Source organism: Felis catus, chromosome E1 (assembly GCF_018350175.1).
Source record: "Felis catus isolate Fca126 chromosome E1, F.catus_Fca126_mat1.0, whole genome shotgun sequence".
NCBI classification, from domain to species: Eukaryota; Metazoa; Chordata; class Mammalia; order Carnivora; family Felidae; genus Felis; species Felis catus.
In genome coordinates, this window is record NC_058381.1 from 47,331,071 (window position 1) to 47,349,909 (window position 18,839).

At 46.5% G+C, this 18,839-nt stretch overlaps 1 long non-coding RNA gene across 2 annotated transcripts in view; it reads right to left on the reverse strand.

The window, feature by feature from the left end:
* LOC123381979 overlaps positions 1-18,311 on the reverse strand; it is a 52,778-nt gene extending 34,467 nt beyond the window's left edge. For both annotated transcript variants that reach the window (XR_006589670.1, XR_006589669.1), the window contains exons 1-4: positions 17,507-18,311; positions 15,408-15,518; positions 5,953-6,039; positions 5,069-5,167 (exon numbers count right to left, since the gene is read on the reverse strand). This is a non-coding gene — a long non-coding RNA (uncharacterized LOC123381979). The remainder of the gene's footprint in view (positions 1-5,068; positions 5,168-5,952; positions 6,040-15,407; positions 15,519-17,506) is intronic.
* Positions 18,312-18,839: the final 528 nt, after the last annotated feature.

Genomic DNA, 18,839 nt, shown 5'->3' on the forward strand with positions numbered 1-18,839 from the left:
GACAATGCAATGCAACATGGTATCCTGGATTGATCCCAGGATGGAAAAAGGCCACAAGTAGAACAACTAGTGAGAACTGAATGAGGTCTCTGCAGTTGAGTTTAAAAATCATGGGACCGGGCGCCTGGGTGGTTCGGTCGGTTGAGCGTCTGACTTCGACTCAGGTCACGATCTCGCGGTTCATGGGTTCAGACCCCACATTGGGCTCTGTGCTGACGGCTCAGAGCCTGGAGCCTGCTTCAGATTCCGTGTCTACCTCTCTCTCTCTCTCAAAAATAAACAAACATTAAAAAAAATTTTTTTTTTTAAATCATGGGACTAATAGCTCTTCCTCTTCCCTTCTGGAACAATTCAATCCTAAAATGTAGGTGAGACAGCAAGGAAGGCATCTACGGTGGAAGGGGGTGGGGAGCTGCGGTGACGCAGAGCGGGCTTCCCCACAGAGTGTGGGCTCCCTGACATGAGGATTCAGAGCCTGAGCAGGGTAGGAAGAGTGTCCACGCAGGACATGGCCTGGAGTGGACAGTCAGAGCCCACGCACGGAGGAGAAAGCATTACTCTCGGAGAACAGAGTTGCAAATATGGAAAAAGAGAAGCCCGGGACAAACCCTGTGGTGTTGGATAGGAATTGGACGTACTGGTGTGAACTCATGTTGGTGTGAACTCTTTCCATATATAGGGACATAAAAGTAATTATAGAGATGAGTATTTAATAGAGTTTCAGTTTTGCAAGATGAAGAGTTCTGTGAATGGATGGTGGTGAGGGTTGTACAATGTGAGTGCACATAATGCCGTTGAAATGTACACCTCAAAATGGTTAAGACGGTAAATCTTATGTGTGTTTCACCCTAATTTTTAAATATAGTAAGTAGGGGTGCCTGGGTGGCTCAGTGGGTTAAGCGCCCGACTCTTAATTTTGGCTCAGGTCGTGATCTCACGGTGTGTGAGTTCGAGCCCCATGGCAGGCTCTGTGCTGACAGTGTGGCACCTGCTTGGGATTCTTTCTCTCCCTGTCTCTCTCAAAAAATAAACTAAAAAAAAAAAAATGTTTTTAATCAATAAACTAATAAGTAGATGTAGACACAAATGGTTGTGTTTGTGTGCATGTCATGTTGTATGTGCTCTGCTGTGTGTGCAGATGTGTATACACACCTACACTCACAAGTGTTCTCCCCTGAGAGGGCCAGGGAAGCCTCACCCTGGTAGCAATGAGCACACCCAGCAGCCAGATCTTGACTTCTAAACACCATTCGCACTGAGATGAACCGGGGTCCTTGGAGAAATGACTGATTTCCCAGGGCCGGGACAGGAAAAATGCGAGATGAGCCTAGAACATCTTGTGCTAGAAAGCTCAAAGAATGACAGGCCTGGCAGAAGGACGCAGCAATTAGTGTGAGTGGGCTCCCAGTGGCCAAACGGGGAATAATGATCAAAATAAGTAATGAGAGTAACAGATTATAACCCACTGAAGCTGAGAGTGCACGCAGACCTTCCGTCTCTTGCCAAGTTGGAGAGAAGGTAAGGTGGCACTTGGGGGAAGAAGGACGCTCACTCTCATTTTCCTTTTTCCTATTTTGTTTTCAAATGCTGAGTGGAAAGGACATGACACATAGAGCAAACTAGAGGCCCAGAAAATTCCTAGAGAGACTGTCCAAGGCATATGGACTTTTGAGATCTGTCCAGTGTTATTTCCTGTTGGTAGGGAGGAAAGATACAGGGGGTGCCATGAGGAATGGAGTGTGGGGCGGGGGGAGGGGAGCAGGAGAGAGGGAAGGGGGCTGGGCCACCAACTGCTGCTTGCAGCGAACCCCCTCCCCAGGTGCTGAGGGGCCGGGGTGGGGGGGGGGGGTGGTAAGGGGCCTCTGGGAGCGGCCTCTGCCCTGCTGAGTGGAGGTGCCCCACATCTGGTTCACATTGAAGGGTAAAAGCAAATGGGTTTCTGAGCTGGAAGGAGCCCAGAAGACTTGGCCAAGCCATGCTGCTTGGACACCAGGGCACAGCATCACCTCTTCCATGGGTCACCGGGCCTGGCCAGCTCCCAAGGGCCTACAGAGAGGACGTGGTTGGAAGGAGGCCATCTTCTCTGCTTAGAACCACGTTATCCAGGACCAGCTCTGCCTAATGTACAAAACAGCCATGGGTCCAGAGGGGCTGGTTCTGTGACGTGCACATGACTCATTTCAGGCCGGGAATGAGGCTGGAGTTGCACACGCACCAAATGTAACCACCTCCACCCACAGGGATTGTTTGTTCTTGTCATGGTGCCTCCCTTGGCTGGGAAGAGGCAACTGCTCGCTGGGGAATCTTGAGCAACTTTCTTAACTTCTCTGAGACCGTTTCCTCATCTGTATAATGGGAATGATGGTTCCTTCTTCGTGGGGCCATGGTTAACCTATTAAAGTCACTGCATGTAAGGCACAGTCATGGCGCCAGAAAGTTCTCCATCAGTGTTTGCCATTCCCATTGGTCATTTGGATATCAATCTTATCTTAGCTCTTCTGTTGGATAGTAAATGTTTTAGGGGAAAAGTAGGACTTTGTATTCTAGGCTTTATGCCCCAAGTACCTTCCATGGCCGTATCAGGCAGGGGGCAGACAGATGCCAGTTCACTTTCCAGTTTTGCTATTTGGTGGCTGTGTGACTCTAGCAAGCTTCCTTAACCTCTCTGAGACTCCATTTCTTTCTCTGTTGAGGTGGAACCCTTCCCCTGCATCCCTGGGGTTGGCAGGAATTGACAAGGTAAATGCCTGTCAGGGGATGGTTTACAGTATAAAATAGAGTATATATTTTCCTTCCCAGACTCATTTAAAAAGCTCAGAAAACAGTGTTGGATTGAAGGGACGCACATCAGGGAAGCATCTTTTAAAAACCGTCCAGCTCTGGCCCTTTCTCTGCCCAGCATTAGCCTCCTCAAAAATCATCAGCAGCCAGAAGAGCGCTGATTCATTCTGGGATGAGCACTGGGGCTCAGCGTCCCGGCCGGCACCCCTCCGCTTCCCATCCCGGCCTCGCCTCTTGTTGTCCTCCAACCTAAGAAAGGACACTGCTTCTCCACCGGATGGAACCAGCTTGCTCTTCCCCAGTGCCCTCCTGGGAGTTCAGGGGGAAGCCACACAGCCGAGGTGGACACGCGTGTCCATTGCAGGGCCCTGACCAGGAGCCAGGCCTGCAAAGCAAAGCAGTCTGGGTTCGGGGACACCACCTTGGTGCTTAGGAGAGGAAGGCGAGGCCAGAAAAGCTGGCTTCACCTTGGCAAGTCATTTGACCCCCTTGTGCCTTAGTTTTCCCATCTGTAAAAATGGACGCTACCCACCTTACAGAGTGTGATGAGGTTTTCCTGAGAGGTTCGAGTATATAAGGGCATACTTAGTGCAGTACCTGGCACATAATAAGTGTTTAGCGAATGCTCGCCATTATGAATATTAGCTCTGGTTTGGAATCTCTCCCGCCCTAAATAATTCCTGCAAAGCAGCTCAGAAGTTGCCAGGATTCAAGCTCTGATTTACCCAGGCTACTGGGGGAGAGAGAGAGAGAGAGAGAGAGAATCTGTCACTTGCTTTCTCTCACTTCCATTCACAAGTGAGAAATCCAGTATTCCACCAACATCTAATCTACTCCTCTAAACCAGCCAATCCGCAGATGGAACCAGGATCCAGGCAGGTAATTAAGTCGTAATTCCTCTCATCTGATCGCTCAGATCCCTCCACACACATTTAACCCTCTCCTTTTCCCCAAATTTTATCAATCCCCCAATCATGCACTTAACTTCCAGCCCCACCCCTGCCTCCGCTGGGACACAGCTCAGTGTAACCAACACACAAAATTGCAAGCTTTCACTTTAAGCGCTTTCTTTGAAAACATAAACAACAACAACAGCAAACAAAACAAAACAGAAAAAAATAGCCTTTCCCCACCTCTGTGAAATCCTAGATTAAAAAAGGATAAATTTGATATATAATTATGTTATAACTATTACATATAACAAGATAATTATAGAAATTATTTCTGTGTGTGTGTGTGTGTGTGTGTGTGTGTGTGTGTGTGTGTGTACACTCAACCAGGGCTAAGAGAATGCTTGTCACACTCAAGAGTGAAATGGAACAAATTATACAAACTTTGCATGACGAGAAAGCTAGGAGAATCACGTTATGTAGGGTCATGGCTTCTCTGAAGCCGCTGTTGAAATCACTTCATTACCAGAAAAGAATGTGATCATAGATGAGGATTGAGGACAGGCTGAGTAACTGCTTAGAGATTTGGGGGTTAAATCATTCTGTACAGCTTTAAAAATATTGCACCCTCAGAGCGCCTGGGTGGCTCCGTCGGTGAAGCCTAGCACTCTTGATTTCTGCTTGGGTCATGATCTCTCTGTGTGTGAGTTCGAGCCCCCATTGGACTCTGCCCTGACAGGACGGAGCCTGCTTGCGATTCTCTCTCTGCCCCTCCCCCCACAAAGTAAACTTTAAAAAACATTACACCCTCCAAAATAAAACAAACCCCTATCTAAGCATCTATCTGACATTTTTTGCCCCTGCCTTAAACTCCTGTCTTTTCAACTAACACTAATTGAGAGCTTACTTGTTGAGCTCTTTAGTCCATTCCTCCTTAAAACATCCTTAGGAATTAGATAGTAGCTTCATCCCATTTTGCTGAGTTAGAAGTGAGGCACAGAGCAGTTAAGTAACTTTCCAGAGGTCACACAGCTATTAAGTGCTAGAATCAGAATTCAGACTCAAATCTGATTTGAGCCCATGTTACTAACCACTAAGCTCTACTGCCTCCTTGTGGTGGTTTTTCCAGTTGGGAAGCCGTCAGCACCTTTCTCGATCCCTCCCTATGCTAGAACACCCAGAACAAAGCAGCTCCCGTGTTGTTCGGCACAGCAAACCCCACACCCTGTGTTCACATTTTCAACATGCAAAACGTTAACCCACCATGAGAAAAAAAAAAACACATTTCTTTCTTTTTTAACCAATAACTTCTACTTTCTCTGATTTTAGACCATGATAGGAAAGCGGTTTTTTTTTCATTTCCTATGTAAGACCAAAAGAATTCATGGTAAACTCACGGTATGTTTTGGAAGCTGTTAGAAGTCCTGGGGGTTGAGTCCATTAGGAGGAGCATGGTGACACGTGGCCCAGTTTGGGTGACTGTGTCATTTCGACACCTGGATCCAGAACACCGGAGTAGGTTAGTGTCCAAAGCTTTAGAAACCTCTTTTTAATTCACATCGGTGTTTTAGCTACCTCGGGTGGTAGGGAGGAGGGGTTATTTTTTCCTGTTAAAACCTTCAAAGCTCAAAGTTTACGTTTTTGGCCTCAGAGGCTGGTTTCGGAGCGTGGCAGGTGAGGCCTGGTCACCGGAGGGGGAGGGTCCTGACGGGGGGAGAGGTTTGAGCCCTCTGATGGGATGAGGAAGGAACAAATGTGGCCCCCTTAATTCGAAGATTAGAACAGAGCCCGCAGTGGGGGCACCTGGGTGGCTCAGTCGGTTAAGGGTCGGACTTTGGCTCAGGTCGTGATCTCATGCTTCATGAGTTCAAGCCCCGCATCGGGCTCTCTCCTGGCTCTCTGCTGTTGGCACAGAGCCTGCTTCAGATCCTCTGTCCCCCTCTCTCTCCCCTTCCCCTACTCATTCTCTCTCTCTCAATAAATAAATAAATAAACTTTTAAGAAAGAAAGAAAGAAAGAAAGAACGAAAGAACGAACAGAGCCCATGGGGTCTGGGTGGGATGGGTTGAATTGAGGCCTGATTAGGCATTTGCTTCCTTACCACATGGTGTGGAGGGTGAACGGCGACAGAAAACAGTCCAAGAAGAAGGCGGAAGAGAGAGTTGGGGAGACCCACTGATGGGAATCTGAGGCCCAGAACAAGCATCAGGACAAGGGCAAGAGGGTTTGCAAACAGGGAAAATAAAATGATTAAAAGGATACAGACATTTGTTTCCTTTACCTTTTGCAAACGTGTCTGCCTCCGAATCCAAGCTTTCGGTGTGAACTTTGCTGAGAACATCTGGCAGGCCCCACAGGCAAAGACCACCTGATGACAGTGATAATGGCTGAGCTTTGCTGGGCACTCACTGGGCGCCCTCCCCCGGGCTAATGGGCTAATCCCCTCCTATGCAGTCACCCTCACAACAACCCCCTGAGGCGAGGACTGCTGGCTGTGTTAACAGGTGAGGAGAGCCAGGACCAAGAGGTTAAGTAACGTCCCAACATCACAGCAAGTGGGTGACCAAGCTGGGGCAGATGCTTCTACACCAGACATGCTACCCTCCACGCCGCCAGATGCCAATGTTGGCAACTTCTCCCTTGCAGGTCCCAGGACCAATCCGTGCCTTCTCTTCATTACTCCCAAAATGAGTTGACGAAAATGGGTTTCTGAGTTTTCATGGACAACATCGTGTGGGGGGCGGGGGGTGTTTAGCGGTGAGTGATTATTTTGTGCATATCACGTGCCTGGAACTGTTGGAGGTATGGGGGTGAGTACGAAGTAAAACGCCGTGTGTGCAAATATCTGTGTTCTCTTCCTGGACACGTCACTCAACGACACTTCCCACACTCCTGGGAAGTTACACGGGACCGTGGAATTGAGTTCTGGCCAGTGACATGTGGCCAGAAGTGATGAACGGGACCGCCGGGCATGGTCCATCCGAACCTGCCTGTGGTCACCCGAGCTCTTTCTCTCTTTGTTTGGTTAATCAGGGGCAGAGACCTCCAGAGAATGATAGAGCCAGTGGATGGAAGAAGACTAATTTCCTGAATGAGCTTGTAGAACGGAACTCCCCTACACACACACACACACACACACACACACACACACACACACACACTCCAACCTGCATCAGAATGTGATATGAGTGGGGTGCCTTTATTGGCTCAGTCGGTTAAGCGTCTGACTTGGGCTCAGGTCATAATCTCTCAGGTTTGTGAGTGGCAGCCTGCTTGGGATTCTCTCTCTCTCTCTCTCTCTCTCTCTCTCTCTCTCTCCCTCTCTGCCCCTCTGTCACTTGTGCTCTCTCTCTCTCTCAAAATAAATAAATAATTAAACTTAAAAAAAAAAGAATGCGGGAGCCCTTGGGTGGCTCAGTAAGTGTCCGACTCTTGATTTCTGCTCAGGTCATGATCTCACAGTTCCTGAGTTCGAGCCCCGCACTGGGCTCAGCGCTGGCAGCATGGAGCCTGCTTGGGATTCTCTCTCTCCCTCTTTCTCTGCCCATCCCCCACTTGCATTCTCTTTCTCTCTCCCTCTCTCAAAATAAATAAATAAACCTAAAAAAGAACAGAATGTGATATGAGCAAGAACTAATCCTTTTGTGTTAAGCCACTGAGATTTTTAAGTTTGGCCTATAAACAAGGCTTTTTCCAGTAAGAAATAGTATTATTGCAAAATGAAACAAAATAAAGGGGTAGAGATTAGGGAAAGGGGTGATGTCTTGGAAGGCCTTTGGAGGAGGTAACATGTGAGCCAAGACCTAATGATGAGAAGAAAGGAGCCAGATGAAGATATGTGCAGAGACTCCTGCAGGAATAGGGAACAGCATGAGCTAAGGTCCTGTGGCGGCAACAAGGTTGGAGAGTTTGAGGACTAGAAACAAGGCCAGTCTAGCTAGAGCACAGTGAGCTTGGGAAGGTATGAGAGAAGAGGTCAGAGATGTGGGCGCCAGATGGGGGCCAGTTCATGGAAGTCCTTATAGACTACAGTGAATTTTACCCGAGGTTGATGGGGAGCCATTGGAAAGTATGAAACAGAGGATAGGGTTTGTGCTTTAAAAACATCCCTCCAGGGGCGCCTGGGTGGCTCAGTCGGTTAAGCGTCCGACTTCAGCTCAGGTCATGATCTCACGGTCTGTGAGTTCAAGCCCCACGTCGGGCTCTGTGCTGACTGCTCAGAACCTGGGGCCTGTTTCAGATTCTGTGTCTCCCTCTCTCTCTGACCCTCCCCCATTCATGCTCTGTCTCTCCCTGTCTCAAAAAATAAATAAAAGTTAAAAAAAAAATTTAAATAAATAAATAAATAAATAAATAAATAAATAAATAAATAAATAAAAAGATCCCTCTGGGGGGCATCTGGGTGGCCCAGTCAGTTAAGCATCCGACTTCAGCTCAGGTCATGATCTCACGGTCTGTGAGCTCGAGCCCCGCGTCGGGCTCTGTGCTGACAGCTCAGGGCCTGGAGCCTGCTTCGGATTCTTTGTCTCTCTCTCTCTCTGCCCCTCCCCCACTCATGCTCTGTCTCTGTCTCTCAAAAATGAATAAATGTTAAAAAAATTTAAAGAATAACATGAAGACTATTTTGTCACATTGGTGCACATTCTCTCTCTTTTCTATGTATATGATTTATATATATATATATAATTTTATATACTATACATAACATATACAGTATATGTATGCTTTATACAGTATATGAATATATAATTTATGTTTCTATGTATAACTTTCTAAAGATTTTTAATTTTTTTAATGTTTATTTTTGAGAGAGAGAGCACACATGTGCACACGAGGGAGGGGCAGAGAGAGGGAGACAAAGAATCCTGTGGAGGTTCCATGCTGTGACAGCTCAGAGCTCGATGCAGGGCTCGAACTCACCAACTGTGAGATTTTTTTTTTTAATGTTTTTATTTATTTATTTATTTATTTATTTTTAATTTTTTTTTCAACGTTTATTTATTTTTGGGACAGAGAGAGACAGAGCATGAACGGGGGAGGGGCAGAGAGAGAGGGAGACACAGAATCGGAAACAGGCTCCAGGCTCCGAGCTGTCAGCCCAGAGCCCGACGCGGGGCTCGAACTCACGGACCGCGAGATCGTAACCTGGCTGAAGTCGGACGCTTCACCGACTGCGCCACCCAGGCGCCCCCGTTTTTATTTATTTTTGATACAAAGAGAGAGAGCATCAGTGGGAGAGGGGCAGAGAGAGAGGGAGACACAGAATCCAAAGCAGGCTCCAGGCTCTGAGCTGTCAGCATAGAGCCTCATGCGGGGCTGGAACTCACAAACTGTGAGATCATGACCTGAGCCGAAGTCAGATGCTCAACCGACTGAGCCACCCAGGCGCCCCAACTGTGAGATTCTGACCTGAGCCGAAGTCAAGAGTCAAATACTTAAATGACTGAACCACTCAGGCACCTCTTTAATTTTTTTTAAGTAATCTCTACACTCAACATGGGGCTGGAACTTACAACCCCGAGATCAAGAGTCACATGCTCCACCGACGGAGCCAGCCAGGCAGCCCTATATATATTCATAATTTTTAACATTTTTTCCCTCTGAATTATTTTAGTGTGCGAGATCCATACTCCTTTATGGCTAAACACTTCCGGGTTACCATCTAAGGGCAGGGAAGCCTTTTCTGTACAACCACAGTACAATTTCCAAACAAGAGATGTAACATTGATATAATGATAATATCTAACATAGAGTTCATATTCAAATGTTACTAATTGCCCTTATAATCTTATTAATGTCATTTTTTTTTTATTCAAGAATCCAATCCCAGATCATGGACTGCATTTAGTTGTTGTTATGGGTTGAATTGTTTCTCCTTCAAAAAGTTATGTTGAAGTCCTAACCCCAGGACCTCAGAATGTGTCTTTATTTGGAGATAAGGTCTTACAGAAATAAGTTAAAATGAGGTCATTAGAGTGGGCACTAGTCCAATATGACCAGTGTACTTATAAAAAGGGACAATTGAGAGGCACTTGGGTGGCTCAGTAGGGCAAGTGTTCAACTGTAGCTCAGGTCATGGTCTCATGGTTGGTGAGTTCGAGCCCCACGTGGGGCTCTGTGCTGACAGCTGGGAGCCTGGAGTCTGCTTTGGATTCTGTGTCTCCCTCTCTCTCTGCCCGTCCCCATTCACGCTCTGTCTCTCTCTCTCTCTCTCTCTCTCTCTCTCTCTCTCTCTCTCTCTCTCAAAAATAAATAAATACTTGGGGGAGGGGGAAGGTTTAGAAATGAAGTTGTCATCTTTCTATGGGCCGAATATCCCTGTGGCTGCCTCCTGCTGACGGCTGGACAAACAGCAAGGGACAGCCCGAGGTCTCTCCCTGGCAGTAGGGCCTTGAGGAGGAAGGAAATAAATAGCTGCTCCCTGAATAGGCCCTGTGGGAGAAAAGGAGTACCTCGCTCTCTTCACTGAAGGGAAAACAGGACCTCAAAGCTCTGGGGCCCAACGAGGAACGATGCAAAAGTGTTCCTTTTTCAGAAAGACCACTCCCTAGATGCACAATGCGTCTGATTCCCAGGGGATGTATGGTGTGGTGACAGGTGCCTCCAACACCCCATGGCTTTGGAGAATGTCGTCACTGCAGATGCATCTACAGCAGGGCTGAGCCAGGAGCCCAGGGTGCTCCCAGGAGCTTGGATCCTAATTTGCATGGGCTAAAAGATCACCAACACGAGATTTAGGGCTGAGAGAGGACACAAGCCAATGGCAAATCACTTTGAAACCTTAGACCAGGGTTTTCCCACCTCAGCGCTATTGACATTTTGGACCAGATAATTCTTTTTTTTTTTTTAATTAAAAAAAATTTATGTGTATTCATTTTTGAAAGACAAAGAGAGAGAGAGAGCACAAGCGGGTGTGGAGCAGAGAGATGGAGACACAGAATCTGAAGCAGGCTCTGGGCTCTGAGCTGTCAGCACAGAGCCCAAGGTGGGGCTCAAACTCACGATCCGGGAGATCATGACCTGAGCTGAAGTCAGACCCTCAACCAACTGAGCCACCCAGGTGCCCCTGGACCAAATAATCCTTTATTGTGGGGGTCTTTCCTGCAGCATCCCTGACCTGTACTCACTTAGATGCCAGTAACATCCCTCTCTCCAAGATGAGACAATCAAGAATGTCTCCAGACAGTCAAATGTTCTCTTAGGGGGCAAAAATTACCGTTGACTGAGAACTATTACTTTAGATAAAAATTAATCTTAGGAGAGGCTGGGTGGCTAAGTCGGTGAAGCGTCCAACTTCAGCTCAGGTCATGATCTCATGGTTCATGAGTTCGAGCCCCGAGTCAGGTTCTGTGCTGACAGCTCAGAGACTGGAGCCTGCTTCAGATTCTGTGTCTCCTTCTCTCTCTCTCTCTCTCTCTCTCTGCCCCTCCCCCACTCGCCTTCTGTCTCTCTCTTTCTCTCAAAAATAAATAAACATTAAAAAAATTAATCTTAAGGGTGCCTGGGTGGCTCAGTGGGTTAAGCATCTGAAGCTTGATTTCGGCTCAGGTCATGATCTCACAGTTCGTGGGATCGAGCCCCATGTCGGGCTCTGCGCTGACAGCCCGTGACATCATCGAGCCTGCTTGGGGTTCTCTCTCTCCCTCTCTCTCTGCCCCTTCCCCAATCACACTCTCTCTCTCTTTCTCTCTAAAAAAATAAATAAATAAAACTTTAAAAAAAAATCTTAGACTTGTTAATTTTTTTTTTTTTTTTTTTTTTGCCATTACCTGAAATCTTGCTCAGAAGTCTAAAAGACCCAACTGCAAAAGCAGTATCTGAACCCTGCCACTGATTGTGGCAAAAAGCAAATCAAAAGGCAGTTAATGACATGGTGTCTCACTTGCGTTTTCCTTGCAGGCTCAGTGACATCAGGCAGTCCGCTTCCCTCGCTCCCACTGTTTGCATTCTTGCCGAGCTGGCCGGGTGGGGCAAAAACCTCAGAGCTGGCTGCATTTCAGAAACGGCTGCAAGGACTCTCGGGGGCTTTCCAAGCTTAATTAGTTCTTATTTGTAAAGTTCCTTAGGAAGCTCAGGCCAGGATGCTATGGGAAGCCCAAGTCACTCGGGTTCTCGCCACACTCTTTTTAAAAAGAACATTCCCGCCCGAAAGGGCTGGGAGAGCCAGAAAAAGAGCTTATAGGAAGGAGCGTGTGTGTTGAATAGTGAAGGAGGCCTTGTGAAGCGCATTTGAGACCGTAAAGAAAGAGGGTAATACTTTCCAACTCTCTGGGCCTCCTCCTATTCTCTAGAGCAGGAAATTATGTAAAGTATTTCCTGAACAGCTGAAGTATGTTAGAAACGTGCTAGCGTCCTCTACATTATCTCCAGGAAATAGACGCTGAAGAATTTCTTTGCCACAAGGAACTATTCGGGTGCCGCTGCCCACTCTCACCTGAACGGGAGGCATGTCTGCTCTGGGGGGTGAAGACAATGATCTTTTTTAGGTCGTTTTGACGTCATATTCAGTATTGTAAAGAACATGGCCTGAAAGAGAACTCTTCGTGTGTGTGTGTGTGTGTGTGTGTGTGTGTGTGTGTGGAGACAGAGAGAGAGGAATAGGAATAGGAATATGAAAACTTTCTCTGCCAGGTAATTTAGCAATGTCAGTAACAGCTTGCTCATTATCTACTTATCCTCACTTAATCTTCGGGCGAGGTAAGGATGAGGTCAACCTCTTCTGTTTCAAGCATCATTCTAGAACGTGCAACCAAAGGAAACTGATGAGCCCCATCCCACCTCTGGAGATTTGCTCTCTCCAAAGCCTGAGCCCATACATCTCCCAGGGTGGGGGTCTACAGGCACCCTGCCCCAGCAGGCCGAGTTTAAGCCGCCCGAGCCCATCAACCGCGGGACGTTGGTGGGGTCACGGTACGAGAGCCATCTGGGAGCCAGCTGTGACTTTGGCTAGCAAGTTCCCCTGGTCTCCTGTGAGAAGGGAGCGGCAGAAACACCAGAGGAGAATGACAGTTGTTACCTCCAGAGCAAGGAAGGAGGCCGAGGAAGGAAGCCAATTCCTCAAGAGAATGACAGATCCGATTATGCTGGTGAAGGCCAGGCAAGTTCCCTGCTTCCTAGTATCAGTTAGGAGCCGTTTCCCCAGTGGTAGCACGGCCCGGGATCCAACAACGCTCAGGAAGTGTGCGATTTGCCTTTCAGAGGCCTGGCTGTCAGCAGGAGGGTGAGAAGCCAGATGAGTACAGTTTATACTGCCCACCCTCTGGGGCCTGCAAGGGAAGCTGAACCGGAGGCCAAACGGAGAAAGGCAGACCCGTGCCATCTTCTCTTTCCGGGGACAGAGGCACCACATTCTTTCTGTGTCAACCAAACGCCGTCTCTTAGGGACAGCAGTTAAAACTCCTGTTCAACCAGACTCCTTCCGTCCAATTATAGCTAAAGTCATTGGTCTGAGGTCTTAAACTACTTGTATGAATCCGGGCACCCGGCTGGCTCAGTCAGTAGAGCTGTGATCTCAGGCTCATGAGTTTGAGCCCCACTCTGGGTGTAAAGATTGGGTGGGGGGGGGAGAAACATTACGGCAGGAAGTGAGCTCAGATGGTGACATTAACAACAAAAAAAAAAGTGCACTACAAATGTGTAGAAAATAAATTGGAAAGATCTAGACCTGAAGTTTGTACTGTTTTGAAGGTGGCTGCTCCTTTGAGAATCTAATTTCCATCAGGCTAGGAGCCCCTTTTCTGGAAAAGCTCATGGACACGTGTTTCGCAATACCTTGCATACAATTTCGGGGACTCGTGGGCCCCATGAAGGCCTACCCTGAGTCTCAGGTTACTCAGGTTAAGGATTCCCATCTACGAAAAAAGGTACAACCTAATGGTGGACCTTTAGACTATTCTTTTAATTTTTAGGGTGTTCCGAATTTTTAAATTTTCTAAAATTGGTATTACTTCCGTAACCTGGAAACATTATTTTACAAACTTATCAAAAAGTCTAAAGAAAAGGCAAAAACTTCAGACTCACTAAATGAAGGTTTCCTCACGGTGACAGAGACAAGTGGTTGAGAGGCCGGGCGAGAAGGGTGCAGGATGGTCACGAGTCACCTAGAACTGTGGTCTGAGTCAAAGAGTTTGAAAAGAGCTTCTCTTTCTACATGTTTCCCCACATCTCTCCTGTATTCCAAGAGTTGTGCAAAAAAAAAAAAAAAAAAAAAAAAGGTATGTGCTTTTTTGAAATGCTTATTTATTTTTAAGAGACAGAGTGCAAATGGGAGAGGGGCAGAGAGAGGGAGACACAGAATCCGAAGCAGGCTCCAGGCTCCGAGCTGTCAGCACAGAGCCCGACGCGGGGCTCGAGCTCACAAACCGTGACATTATAACCTGAGGCAAAATCAAGGGTCGGATGTTTAACTGAGTGCCATCAAGGCACTCCTTAAAATAAAACCTTAAAAAAAAATTACAGTAAAACCTTGGTTTGCGAGCATAATTCTTTCTGGAAACATGCTTGTAACCTAAAGCACTTGCCTATCAAAGCGAATTTCCCCATAAGAAATAATGGAAACTCAGATGATTTGTTCCACAAGCCAAAAATATTCATATCAAAATGATTACAATACTGTAATATAGGGGCTCCTGGGCGGCTCGGTTGGTTAAGCGTCTGACTTAGGCTCAGGGCATGATCTTGAGGTTCATGGGTTTGAGCCCCGGGCCGGGCTCTGTGCTGACAGCTCAGAGCCTGGAGCCTGCTTCAGATTCCGTGTCTCCCTCTCTCTCTCTACCCCTCCCCCATTCACACCCTGACTCTGTCTCTCTGTCTCAGAAATAAATATTTAAAAAATTTGTTTAAATACTGTAAAATAATACGAAATAATAAAGAAAATACAAAATATAAAGAAAAATAAACAAATTAACCTTCACGTACCTTTGAAAACCTTCCTGGCTGGTGTGAGGGAGACAAGAGAGAGGAGGGTTATTGTGCAGGACAATTTTCACTAACACTGGTGGAATCACTGCTATCTATCGGCTCCATGGAATCTTCTTCTGAATGGGGACCTTTGCATACACTGGCACCGATGCTGACCAGACTACAGTATTAAGAAACTCTTGTCCTATACTGTATTTAAGGTAACTGGTAATCAGGCAGCAGAGGAAAGGGTCTCTATCTGCAGGCGCCTGACCTAGGATGAACCAAAGCATTCGTAAGCTTATTCCTCTATGGAAAAGCAAAGAACTGTCCACAGGTGCTTTGAAGTGACAAAAAAATACACTGTGCCAGTCGTGGGCACCTTCCGACATCCTGACAAATCACTGATTCCTGCCAAACACCACAGCCTGAGACAAAGCGTCCAAGCATGGGAGACGATCACCCACAATCCCGTAGTAAGAGAGAGAGAGAGAGAGAGAGAGAGAGAGAGGAGAACCATTGGCTCAGTTGTGATCGTGTGACGTTCGGGGTCACGTACTATTCATATCGCAAGACATCGTTTGTTTATCAAGTTAAAATGGATTAGAAAGGTTTGCTCGTCTTGTGGAACACTTGCAGAACAAGTTACCCGCAACTTGTTCCACTGTAATAGTAAATAGGTTCCACTGTAATAGTAAACAGCCTAGAAGGTAAAATCTGTTCTGTGGTAACACTGCAGCCTGAGCTATCAATATCACATAGTATTGACTGTCTGTAGAGAACTTATTTTATACGAGAGATCGTGCTACTTTGATGGCCCAAAGGCCATTCACTAACCTTCAGAAGAGGCAGCATTTGAACTCAGGCAGATCTGGCTCCTAATTGCTAGTCCTTTCCACTGCACATCCCAGAGCTAGGATGGGGAGGACATTTCCGGTTGTGAAAAGCCTGGACGGGATGCACAAAGTGATTGTTAGGATAGGGTTTGATGCACACAACTCCCCTCCTGCACAGCGTTATGAAACTGTCCCAAATATCTAGGAGGAACTGGGCGTTTATAAGACACCAGAATTATGCTTTCAAACTAGGCCAGCAACATGCCATTTAACATACAAATGCTCAAAATTAAATGGCTCCTCTGCCCTCCCCCAAACCCTCCTTGATAGCTTCAGTGTTTTCTGTCATCTTTATTAGCAGGGGTTATGAGGTTTTACATCAGTGATGTTACTAAACACTTTTCACTACACTTTCTCTTGGGGGAGAGGGGGTGGGGGGGTGCTTCAGGATTTGGCCAGGTTTTGTTCATCACAAATTGGGTCAACAGCCCAATCTCAAAAGAAAGCGCCATTAATGACATGTTTCAAAGGGCTTTCCAAAATCAGCCAGCTGGGTTCTGACAAACTGCAGCAGGGCGGAGGGAGGCAAGGAGTAGCCAGCTACACTCTCCTTAACGGCCTTCTGAACCTGGGGTACTGCAACCCTACAAGGTTTCCAACTGCCCAACAAACTGAAGCTTTTGCTCCTAGAACTATTATTGGTAGGGGAAAAAGGAACATACCGCCATTTTGGTTTAATTGACCTGGTTCTCAGAGGCAAAAAAAAAAAAAAAGAAGAAGAAGAAGAAGCAATTTGAGGCCAAATGCTAACGCAAAATCCTAGCTAACACTGAGGATCTACTATAACAAATTATCCACAGCTTTTATCATTTCAGTAATGATGCAGCCACAGAAGGGTTGAAGAAGAGGGAGCAATCCGACAACCTTAAGAAATGGAATGTTTAGGGGCACCTGGGTGGCTCAGTTGGTTTAGTGTCCAACTTTGACTCAGGTCATGATCTCACAGTTCGCAGATATGAGCCCTCTGCATCAGGCTCATGCTGACAGCTCTGAGCCTGGAGCCTGCTTCGGATTCTGTGTCTCCCTCTCTGTCTCTGCCCCTCCCTGCTCACACTGTCTCTCTCTCTTTCTCTCTCTCTCTGAAAAAATAAACATTAAAAAAAAAATGAAATATTTATTCCCTACTTTGGTCCAAAAATAGTAGCTTGTGGGGCACCTGGGTGACTCAGTTTGTTGAGCATCTGACTCTTGATTTCAGCTCAGGTCATGATCTCACGGTTCGTGGGATCAGGCCCCGTGTCGGGCTTTGCGCTGACAGCATGGAGCCTGCTTGAGATTCTCTCTCCCTCCCTGTCTCTCTGCCCCTCCCTGGCTCTCTCTCTCAAAAATAAATAAACTTAAAAAAAAAAAAAAGTAGCTTGATAGGATATTTAAAGCTGATACAATGTAGCAACAAAAAGAATCAACACTTGGTGCAATGTTTAACAATAATGGATGTTCAACCTCTAACCACAAGGTAACTCTGAAGATTTTTGCAACAAGCAAAGTGTTAGTTTTTTCTTTGATATTTGCCTCATGAAAATTTAAGTACAACTACTACAAAAGGGAAACAGTAATGGGCAGAGATATAATTTATTAAAGCCTCAAATGGGGTTTAAAATTGATAGGAGCTACAAAACGTTGTGCATTAACAAAAGCAGTTTAGACATTAACACTCTGTGAAAGAGAAAAAGGTCGGTGGCTACATAGCATTTTACTGGACTTTTAAAACTCAAGCTGAACATGAAAACTCATTCTCAAGAGATAGAAAATTTTATCCAGTTAAGTTCAATAACAACATACAAACGCCTCCGTGGATTTGAACTCCAAGGAAACTAACATGCTAAAAATGTTACCTAGAATATGAAAATGTATTTCTGGCAATCAGCTGTCTCCTGCCCATTACTTCACTATCACGTTATGCTCTCACTCGAAAACCTACAGACCTTACACTTTTTACTAGTGTGCATTACACCGGTCCCTCTAAGCCCACTAGGCTGCACCTACCTTAAAACATAAATCTACTGTGTCCAGGTTTACCTCCACATTATCTTTTCTCACCTTCAAGACTTCTGGACCCAGCATCTAAGGGACTTGCAGTGGAGCAAGTAGGTGGGACAGGGAGGGAAGTCTGTGCGGTTTTGTGACTTCTCTCCTGCCTCCTCTCTAGGGAAGGCTTTGTACAGAGAAAACCGAGGAAATGACCAGGGCTCCCAACAAGAGGCCTTAAGCTTAGGAGGACCCCACGTAACGCAGCTTAGCGTTCCAGATGAAAATCCCAGCTGCAAGTGCTTCACATTAGCATTAGCCAAAGCGTTCTCGATTCCTACACCCAAACAAAGCACTAAATATTCTAGCCTTCTCTATCTCTACACCCAAACAAGCAGTAAATATTCTAGCATTCTCTATTTCTACACCCAAACACTAAATATTCTTTTTCATAGCGGGAACTTCAAGAGTCTGTTATCTGCAAAGGGCAAAATGAATTCACGTGTAGGTTGATGGGATGAACTGGGGTGGGGGAGGGGGGAGGAGGGGCAGAGGAAGAGTATCCTTACGTGTGTACCCACCGAGAGAAGGTAAGTGGGTATCTGTTGCATTACACTACTGACTTGAAAAATTGTCTTATTTTACTGACTACAGTGCCCTTTGTGGTCATAACTCGTTTTTTAGTCTTCAACCCAAATGCCCACCTCCACCACCACAGCTCCTGACCTTCCGTGGGAAAACAAGCAGGCAAAGCTGTTCGATTATCAGCAGTGGAGACTTGGCTCAGTTTGTTTCCACCAAAGGGGCAACAGACAGAAGTGCTTGTAAGTGTTCTTTCATTTGACCTAAGACTTTTGGGGCCTGTAGTCAACCTTCCCTCCCTCCCCCAAATCCATTTCCTACACTGCTAATAGCGTAACTAATCCTTATGGTGGCTTTCAATCCAGACTGTATGGGAGTATATGGGAATCAAATTCAAAAGAGGACATTTAGACGCCCACTCCTTACCAATTAAACACAACTTCTGGGTAAACTTTCCCAGGTGACGTCAAGGCACAGCTTTTTTTTTTTTTTTTTTTTAATGTTTATTTTTGAGACAGAGAGAGAGCATGAGCAGCGGAGGGTCAGAGAGAGGGAGACACAGAATCCAAAGCAGGCTCCAGGCTCCAAGCTGTCAGCACAGAGCCCAACGCGGGGCTCGAACTCACAGACCATGAGATCATGACCTGAGCCAAAGTCAGATGCTTAACCGACTGAGCCACCCAGGCGCCCCAAGGCACAGCTTTGAAACCATGTTCAGCCCTGAAGTTTGGGAGGAGTGAATTCCACTTCTTGCTCCGAGATACTTGTGATTATTTTTTTTTAACGTTTATTATTGGGAGACAGAGCATGAACATGGCAGGGG